Source organism: Mizuhopecten yessoensis, unplaced genomic scaffold (genome assembly GCF_002113885.1).
Source record: "Mizuhopecten yessoensis strain PY_sf001 unplaced genomic scaffold, ASM211388v2 scaffold6169, whole genome shotgun sequence".
In the NCBI taxonomy this organism is placed as follows: domain Eukaryota; kingdom Metazoa; phylum Mollusca; class Bivalvia; order Pectinida; family Pectinidae; genus Mizuhopecten; species Mizuhopecten yessoensis.
The window spans coordinates 2520896-2531472 of NW_018406415.1; positions in this window are offsets into that span (position 1 = coordinate 2520896).

The window sequence follows — 10577 nt, forward strand, 5'->3', positions numbered from 1 at the left end:
GGTAATAATAAAGTAATTAAGTATAAATAATAAATGTCAGTTTATTGATAAGTACCAGAATAAAGAATGCTAAGTCACAATGTAATATCAATTAGCGTCACCCAATCATATTTGTCCAATGATAAGTAATGGTATTTTTTAGAAGAAATTTATTTCTTTCAAAATTCATAATTAAATTTGCATCATAAAATGATAGAAATGAAATATGAATTTACTAAATCGGATTTTATAAAATAATAAAAATGATATAAATATATTAAACCAGATATTAAAATTATTCTGGGAAATTGTATAGATGTATATATGTATCAGTAAAAATAGTTAATTTATTCTTGTGTTGGCGTGAATTCATAAAACAGAAGTTGGGAAATTGCAGTCTTCTATACTTTGCATCAACAGGACACCAGATAAGTAATTATATTTTTTTGGAGTCTGACACAGCATATTCACAGAACAAAGAATCAAAGTCCATAGCAGTGTGACTAAATGTCCTTCACTGTCATTATATAGAACGAAGAAAAGCTTCCTGTTCAGGGAAAAAAACCTCTTTAGGCAAAATTTAGCTCTGATATTATGTAATAGCATTCGTCAGACAGGAAATATAAAGCAGGGATTCTCCTCCATATCACTATTAACCTTGGTATGGTTGTTTAAATAGCTAGCCTTGTTATCATGCACTTCACAAATAAAACCTTGGACATTGTCCATTGTAATGAGCTGTGCACGATATACACAGCTGATACTAAATCGCAAACTTGACGTCTTTTGTCTTCAAATGGCTGACTGCATTAAAGGAGTAGATTGAGTAATTTGCTCGGAAAAACCCTGTTTTGATATAACTGTAACACAGTTTAGGCATTATACTTCTGATGGCCAGGTAGCTTAATCATTTCTCATAAAAGTCCTGTCAAAATGATATCCTTTTCTGAAATTATTTATCAAAATTATTGTCACTTTGACACTTAGTTTACAGTTTTGGCAGTGGTTCGGCGATCGTGAACCCCCTACATAGAGATCAGCTCCCGTAAACCGCTATTGATTCACGTCTTTTACAATCACGGATAAGAACATATTACAAAGCAAGACAGCATATTTTGCTCTCTCTTGTTTGTCCCTTGAAATGATGACATCATGTTCAGGTTCACGTTGTCCAAATGTGTGTCGATAATAATCCCTATTGATATCCATGGATCCCGTATTTTAATATCTGTAAAGTAACGGTCAAAAGTTTATGGGACTAGTTTTACCTTGAGAAACCTCATCTGTAATAGGGACTAGCCTTACCTTGAAAATCCCCTTCTGTAATAGGGACTAGCCTTACCTTGAGAAACCCCTTCTGTAATAGGGACTAGCCTTACCTTGAGAAACCCCTTCCGTAATAGGGACTAGCCTTACCTGAGAAACCCCTTCCGTAATAGGGGCTAGCCTTACCTTGAGAAATCCCCTTCTGTAATAAGGAGTAGCCTTACCTTGAGAAACCCCTTCTGTAATAAGGACTAGCCTTACCTTGAAAAACCCCTTCTGTAATAGGGACTAGCCTTACCTTGAAAAACCCCTTCCGTAATAGGGACTAGCCTGACCTTGAGAAAACCCTTCCGTAATAGGGACTAGCCTTAACTTGAGAAATCCCCTCCGTAATAGGGACTAGCCTTACCTTGAGAAATCTCCTCCGTAATAGGGACTAGCCTTACCTTGAGAAACCCCTTCCGTAATAGGGACTAGCCTTACCTTGAAAAACCCCTTCTGTAATAGGGACTAGCCTTACCTTGAGAAATCCCCTCCGTCATAGGGACTAGCCTTACTTTGAGAAACCCCTTCCGTAATAGGGACTAGCCTTACCTTGAGAAACCCCTTCCGTAATAGGGACTAGCCTTACCTCGAGAAACCCCCTCTGTAATAGGGACTATTACTGAAATATTACAAAGCATGACAGCATATTTTCTTTCTCATACTCACGTCTGGTCAATATATAGGACGAATCCCTCTGTGTGTTAAGATACATTAATTATTTAGACTTGCTATTTGCTAAGTTTATAAGCTGTAATTCATTTTGTAACGATTTTATTGTTTGCATGTTGTTCTGTCAAAATGGGTAATTTGAATAATTACACGAGGATATGTGCCCTTTTGAAAAAACAGTTTTCCCATTAATAAGCTTAGAATGGTCTACACAACAGATCAAAGATACCCTGTCTTAAAAAATGAACCAAACACAGTTTAAAAAAAGTACAGGTAACACTCGGACGGGGTTGGTTTCTGAATTCATATACTCTTGATTAAATTTTCGCACATGTTGTATTTCGTAATCGTGCCTTATCACTAACTATCATATACCCTATGGTCTGTTATGTCACGGGGAGAACATGCGTTGCTCATTTGCATGAAATAATCTGACACGTGCAAATTTCGTCACGATATAAACGACAAACCACAGTTACTACCCTCGTCTGTCAATACACCTACCTATAATCTAATAAACCTAGTAAAATGACCCAGTTCCAGAAAACATGCAATTTTGTCATAACCGTTCATAGTATGACGCCAGGATCTGTCTAGATCGACAGGATTTTTTTTTTTTTAATTTGATGTATGATTTGCCATATATCATGCAGTATAATTTTCGGTAGACTTCATAAAACATCGAAAAATGGTCGAATTTTAATTGGTCGGATACGGTGATGTCCACGGGATGACACGCGAAATCCCAAAAGGGTAGCACAAAACACACGGCATGTCCGCTATTCAATGTCGGTACAGTGTTTCTACGATAGGAAACAATTTACTTGTATGATAGTGTATGGCCTAGCATTATCATGTCGGACACCCGAGTCCAGTTTTCTAGCTGGTGAGGTTGACACTCGGAAAACTGAACAGAGCCTGCCATTTTCTCTAACTGTTGTGACCTCGGCGCTGATTGGTCCGTTAAGTTAAGACAATCAGCGCCGAGGTCACAAAAGTAACCTTGATTATAGTATAGGTATATGGACAAACAACTGTATATTACAATTTAAATATTCATTCGAGAAAATACTTTTGCGATATTAACTGAAAGTAAGTCAAATAATAATTAATTTTACTGATCTTTGGAACCACCTATATGGGACACTCAATATTTTCTCAAAATGATGCCAATATGTCTGATGTAACAGTTTGGAGTACAGTAAACTTTTGACCGTTACATTACAGATATTAAAACCCGGGATCCGTGGATATCAATAGGGATTGTTATCGAAACACATTTGTACATTGTACAACGTGAACCTGCGCATGCTGTCCTCAATTCAAGGGACAAACAAGAGCGGTCAATCAGCTTTTCAATTCACATTGAAGGTTGTATCGTAAGACACATACATGTGATTGTACCTCAAAAAGTTAGTGACAGAAGCAAATTGCTCAAAATACAGCTTTTTCGACGCCCTTCTATGACTCAGCGCTGGAAACCAAAAAGTAAATGATCTCAACTACTTTTGAAATAGAATGTGAGGTACATATCACCCATTTAATGCACAAATGTCGACAACAATGGAAAGTACTGATTAATTTCGTATAAATTTAAGTAAAGTGTGCATAGAATGAAGTGTGCTAAAACTCAAATTAGGATAGATGTGGTTACCCAGTGCAAGGTGCGGAAGTGTAAACTGTTTAATTATAAATAGATGTCAATTTATAGTCTGAAAGAATGCCCATCATGTCCAGGACTTCTTAACTGATAAAGGCATAGCCATTTGTTCAATCCTAATCATAAACCATCCCTAAATCCCGAAATGAAAACAAAACACCGTCCAGTTACTAACGACTGCCCCACGTAGGTCTCGAACCCATGACACACGTTATATTGTAATCAATATTCTCTGGTTATACATATGATATTTTGTTGTGCTTGAACGGGAGAAAAATAGGATATCCGTCCTGGGTTTTATCTCATTCCTTGATATCAATTTATATTCTTATAGGATATAACCAACAGTTATATATGTCCTGGTCTGTTTAAGGATCCCTGTTCCACTGCCAAACTGTAACTACGCATAAGAAACTGTTTTTATTTCCGGCATGACAATAGCTTTGATAAATCATTTCTGAAAAGCAAATTATACCTCGCAGAACTTGAATGAAAGAACAATAAAAATAAAATATTCAAAATATAACAAATAACAGTGTTCTTAGTGTAACCATTCAGTGGGACTAGACCGGTATTCGAACCATGGACCTCAGATTGCGATACTGTCATTCTAACCGACTGAGCCACCTATATGTAGTAAACGGATGTGTTTGGGTCAACTGTGCTACATTTTATCAAAAAACGAAATTCAGGGGAGGTAACTGTATATACGAAAACCGATAGTACTGTGGGACAGGTATCTGTGAAACATGCTTTGGAATAGTTTGATATTCGTATCAGGAAGATGTCTGTCCGTATAGCTATCATTTACCCCCAAAAGATATGAATATAATTGTATTGGATCGTTCTAATATTTTCATATTTTTTATATAAACATTCGCGAGTGGATATTTTCGCGCTGATTTACTTAACGCAAAAGACGTATGCATTTCCACATCGGGATAGTTTCCATGCAGTTCAAATTGGTACAACTTGAGCTCTTGGTGTCTTTGGAGTGTTTTGATATCTCCCACGCTTCCATTGGTGACTTTTCATGTCGACCTTTAGCTACAATTAGGTCGTGTGTTGACACTGTAATATTTGTTTTCCATTGTTCCTTTCCCGGACACCTGGTCGTCATATTATCGTCATCAGTGTCGATACAGAATAGTACTTTTAACAACGCCTTAGTTGATGTACTCAAGTTGTACCCAAAGCGCGGAAACACGTCATGACGTTCTACATTTCCTGATCCAACCATCACAAAGTAGCTCACTCATGATATGACTTTGTCTGTTATTGACCCTAGGCGTCTCACCTCATGGTCAATCACCTTCATAATGATGTTGACTGTAGGCCCGTTCTGTTGTGATAAAGCAATGTCGTCTGGACTTGACGCTATCTCATCGGCCCGATATCTTCTTACAATTCCTGGTGTACCCAACAGGCACTGGATAAAACTTGACGGAATAATACTTAGGACGCTTAAGTAATCCTTGCATATGTCAAAAGCAAAATCAAGCAATTATCAATGAAAATACCTTAGTCTTAACACATGAAAATTGCAGCCGCATTTAATCTCGCCTGATAACGCTTGTGGTTGTGTGGCGCAGTGGATAGCGCATTTGCCTTTCAACAAGGCGGTTGAGGTTCGATTCCCCGATCGGACGTGAAAAGGTTTGGGGTCACCTGCCCGACCACGTGGGTTTTCTCCGGGTACTCTGGTTTCCTACCACAGTAAGACCCCCGCGCGCTAACATCCGAGCCAACAAGAGTGATTTTGTTTTAACATAAATAAAGTTTATATTTATTTACTATGGGTGGAACAAAACAGGAAGTTGGACATGTTAACGCACGTTGTTTTCATTCAATGATTCTCACTACCGCTGTGTGCCAGTTCACATGTCCAGTCGCTATAATGAACATCGAACATGTAGGGTAGGGAAGCCTGGCCAAGAAGACGTTAGGCAACAGTCATGTATCACGTCTGGCTTGAACATACAATGAATGTATATTGGCCTTTAACATATGGACGTTTCGACATTTAGTTTAGGATATTTTTTTTATAATCCGGAAGTGCTTTTTCGCACCTATATCATATTTATATTATCCTACAATAAAAAAGACCCTCGCACCTAAAAATGAATCTTTAGCTATCTTTAAAACAACTGCGCAATATCAACAAGACCCGATGGTCGAGTCATAGTCCGATGCATCCGCTTATACCGGTGTTAAATGACACATTTCGTAATGGTTTACACCAGTTTCATTCGCTCGAAGGAAGAATGCCAAATGCATCATTGTCCGCCATCTTAGCTTAAACTACAATACACATGCGCCCCCTAGTGTTCAATGTATCGGCGGAATTTAAACAGAAAATATGCAGAGTCATTAAATTGTATGTTTTACATAGTATTTGGTTTAGAAATCTAAATAAAATCGCTAAACCCTCTGTCATACATTTTAATGATAGGTTAAATAATAAGACTTCTGGTCACCCGTGTTTCAAATATCTTGTAATGTACTTCTCTGTTTGGATTTCGGCTAACTCTGTGAAAATGTCAATGGTGTTCCCAACAAAATTCGGAATATGCGTTACGTAGTCATTTCGATCTTCAATACCTGTTGGCATATCCTCTGCTCACTACCGGTGCTGTCACAAATATCATGCGATCAATATGAGAACATTTCTTGCAATTATGGTAATTGGGATGTAAAATGCTTAAAAGGCTCAGAGATAAAGAAGAAACAGTTAACTTCGTGTGAATCATGCAGAGCATATATATGGTGGGGTAATGTAAGTCAGCCACTCGCCTGGCTGTAAACTTAAGGAAATTGTAATAACTTTTCTTCTAGATCTATAAAGGATAACAAATGATATTGATTTTTAGAGCTTAATCAGGATATGCTGTCAAAATGATCATACAATAAACACTATTCATTGCAGCTGACATTGTTTATTAAAAGTTTATGATTTGACAATTTTATAACATACCCCCTATTACCCTCGGTCCCGATATCAGCTAATATCGGAACTCTCGGGTAATACCAGATAAGGTAAATTATCTCTAAACAAAATAGTAAAGCAACCAACCTAGAAATGTTATCGTGCGGATTAGATATCAACAAATAAGCATATTTGTTACACCTTAGAACACGTATGCCCCTGTGTACAAATCGCATCCCTGGTTCACAAACGTTTCCTTAAACAAGTCTTTAGCTCCTATTGTTCTCTATTGCATTAAACCCTTACGTTTAGGAATGTTTTTCTTTACTTCAATATTACTTTCCAACATATAATCTTAAGTTCCAGAATTTCCCTTAAAGTTAAAGAAGGTGTTTGAAACTGAGTTCAGATCCATTCAAATGATTTGGTATGATATTAACGTTTTTCGTCCCTGGATTGATAATTTTCACTTTTTACTAATTTTCGCTAATTTTCAAATTGTAGTGGTCCCTATGACTGAGTATAGTGGAGCCTTCAAACATGGACACCTTCGTTCCTGATAGATAACTTAACCATCTTGGTTATAAGTAGATAAACCAGTCAGTTTCCTTCTCAGCAATTAACCTACTTCCCATTGTGTCAAGTAGATGACCCAGACATTTTCCTTACCAGCAGATGTTGCTGGGTTTAAAGACGACTTGATACGATGGCCAAAAGCGGTTGCACATTTTCCCTTATAATTGGTTAAATTAGAGCGCTTTAGTGTTTAACAATCAACACATTTATTGCATAATACCCGTTTACATGTCAACATGAATTTGTTATTTTCAAGAAATCTTTGCATTTTTTATTTATCTTAACATTGTCATTATTATCATTATTATCATTATTATCATTATCATCCTGGTCGTAATTGTTTAAAACATATCAAAGTTGAGGAAACTCTCAAGTATTGATAAACCAATGAGAAAGACTCCATACAATGTTAGCTTAAGGGTCAAACTCAAAATCAAAGAAAAAATATCAATCCGGGCTTCACTAATAGGAAATTTAGAAGTGCAGACTGAATGATGATTCTTGCGTTCAACTGAGTACACCTGAAACATACTTGAATAAAGCTTTCTTAAATACTCGAACAGTTTTTCCTAGAAAAAAAATCGAAGTGTGTGGTCGCCTGATAATGATCAGAACTGGATACACACGTTACTTGTAATGAACAAATAATCGTTTACTTTAAAAAAGAGCTGTGGTTTGAAGTGCAATTAAAACATTTTCAATTCTAAAGATCATGACCATGAATTAAGTTTACATCCTGATGATGGCAGACCGAGTGACATCCTTCCTCAACCACGATCTTGTGACCGGCTACGGTATCTACACAAAGTATACAATGTTTGGAGACAGTTGGACCCCGGTAGGCAGGAAGGCACAAGCTACGTTTCCGATGTTGCAAAAAAGTCGATCGGAGCACCAAGCAAATTTGCAATAATCAAATTTGAGATTGTCTGCCTTGGTTAACTGTTGGGTAAAACTAGTGTCTGTCGCATTTATTCGAATTCCATATACAGGAATATGACACGAACAGAAGAAACAGCAAGTGGGTAAACTCGTTGTAGACCTATCTTGACAAGAGACATTACGGGTACCATTTGGGGTGCAGGGAACTTTTCTGTGGCTCGTGGTTTTGCCTCATTTTATTCAAATGTGTCCTTGATCACTGTCAACAATGCCGGGAGTGATTTTATTTCTTCAAAATTTAGAGGTTATCCGCCCTTTCATCAAGGCAAAAATAAGTCCCGAGTTTCCTCTGACTTTGACACCAGACTTAGTAGATGTCTGGCGTGGGGACAGATCGCACTACTAAATGAAAACTTGGAATTCTCCGACACCGTTTTGTAGCTATTTTTTGACAACAAAAGTCTGCTATGAGGCAACATATACCTCACATATATCGGAAAAAGGGTTATTTATCTATCCAAACCCGTCCTTATTATCACCAACCGCGGCAACATTCCGTTAGCAGAGGCCTTGGCTTTCAAACATTCAAAATTTCCACTGAAAAAAGCACAAGGAAAATAAGACCGTAACTGTTCCGAACGGGTTAGCATCTCCTTCTTGATGTACACATCAGATGTTTTCACATATTGGCACGCTACACAGCTGTCACGTATCTTCTCAACGAGAGAACGGACGGGGTAGTGACAACGAAAATATAACATCTGGTAGTCGATGTAGTCATTGATATGATCTGTAGAAAATTCATCATTTTTGTACACTGTTTCCAAAATATTAAAATTGTATGATAAAACGTGTTTCTGTTGTTCTTCCACTTAGATATATGTATTTGCCTAGCATCCAGCACATCGCCAGTTCAACATTTTGGCCTCCAGAAAGACGGAAGGATTTGGTGTTGATTGCAAAATTTACCATTCGTATTAAAATAAATTACCAATCTTAAACTTGGCTATCAGATAAGATCTTTTTCAGTGACTAACCACTGTGTTGCCTTTTAAGCACTTGATTGATAACTGCACATGTGGTAGATTTTCTAAAAACGGACATGTACATACAATGTATCAAAAATATAAAAAGTAAATTTTCAATACGTTTCATTTCGGGTTAATGGAAATCAAATAGTTTCGTTTAATATATTTCCAAATTTGAAAGGTATCTTTTGTTGAAATTGATTATGCTTCATAATCAAATATACTGTATTTTTAAAACATTTATGCAAGTTTAAACTATAACCATCAATTAAAAAATATTAACAGCCGAGACGAATTACAGACAATTAATCGCCGATATGAATTGTTCAGTATTTAAGCTCTTTGTGAATTACCATTGAAACAAATCCACAGCCGTTTGCAAAACAACAATGATTTTCATAGTTCAAACAAACTATAAACTAATCTCAGGTTACCTTTATACGACTTTTTATTATATTTTTCTAGAGGTTATTTCATCTGCTTTTCTCATAGATCATGACTCCTGTTCTAGATAATGCACAGGTATTATCGTGTTGCGTAAGACACTGACACAGGTCCCTTTAATAACAAAAGGCAGTAATAGTATTTTGCAAACGATTCGACTACGCCACCACTCAAGGACATAATTGGAACTCCAAGGTTAATGCAAGAATAGAACTGGAACCAGGAAATCCTCTAAGCAGAAGTAGGAATTCTAACACAAACAAAAAGTAGAAAATATAATGACGCGCTCAATACATTAGGATCACAAACCAAAAACGAAAGTAGAAATACTAGTAGTTCCAAAACACCTTATAAATAGCAATCTTTACTGGAAAATGAAATGAAAGAAGAAAATACCCAAATCGAAAGCAAAAACAAAGATGTGCAACCGTAGACTTAAAACCGAATTAACACTAAACCCCTATTTACTGATTTTTTAGGGATTTTACAATATAATGTTATGCAACGTTGTGTTTTTTTTAAATTAAAACTGTTTAAAAATAGCATAAACATTTAAAATGGAAATAATCTACCTGCATTTTATTGCAAACTCACAGCATGAATTCTAATTACCCTATCAAGCCAATTTTGTAATTGATGTTTCTTATTTACATCATCGGTTCAATTCGTTATGAATTAAAATAAAATATATTCTTGCTTCATAAAGCGTAACTAAAATATCTCTTTTACGTTTAGATATTCGAAAGAATAAAGGAACCGAACAAATCACTTTTCGCCTTTATCAAGCTTTAGACGTTTAAACCATGTTTTGTATAAACACAAAAATGAATTTCCCCATCATGTTGAAACAACATTTTTATCACAATTGATCACATAATAGAGCATTTGTGTGCAAATTAGCTTTTGGTAAGTGATACTAGTATAGATTTGCTTATTGTAACGCATGCTCATATAGTTAACTTTGCATAGAAAAGTTAACACCTGAAAGAAATGTGTATTGAAAAATAACCTAGCTCAGGGCCCGTATTCATGAAACTGTTCTCATGCTCAAGCATGGAATCTGTGCTCAAACCAACTTTCTGGTAACTCGCTTAGATCATGT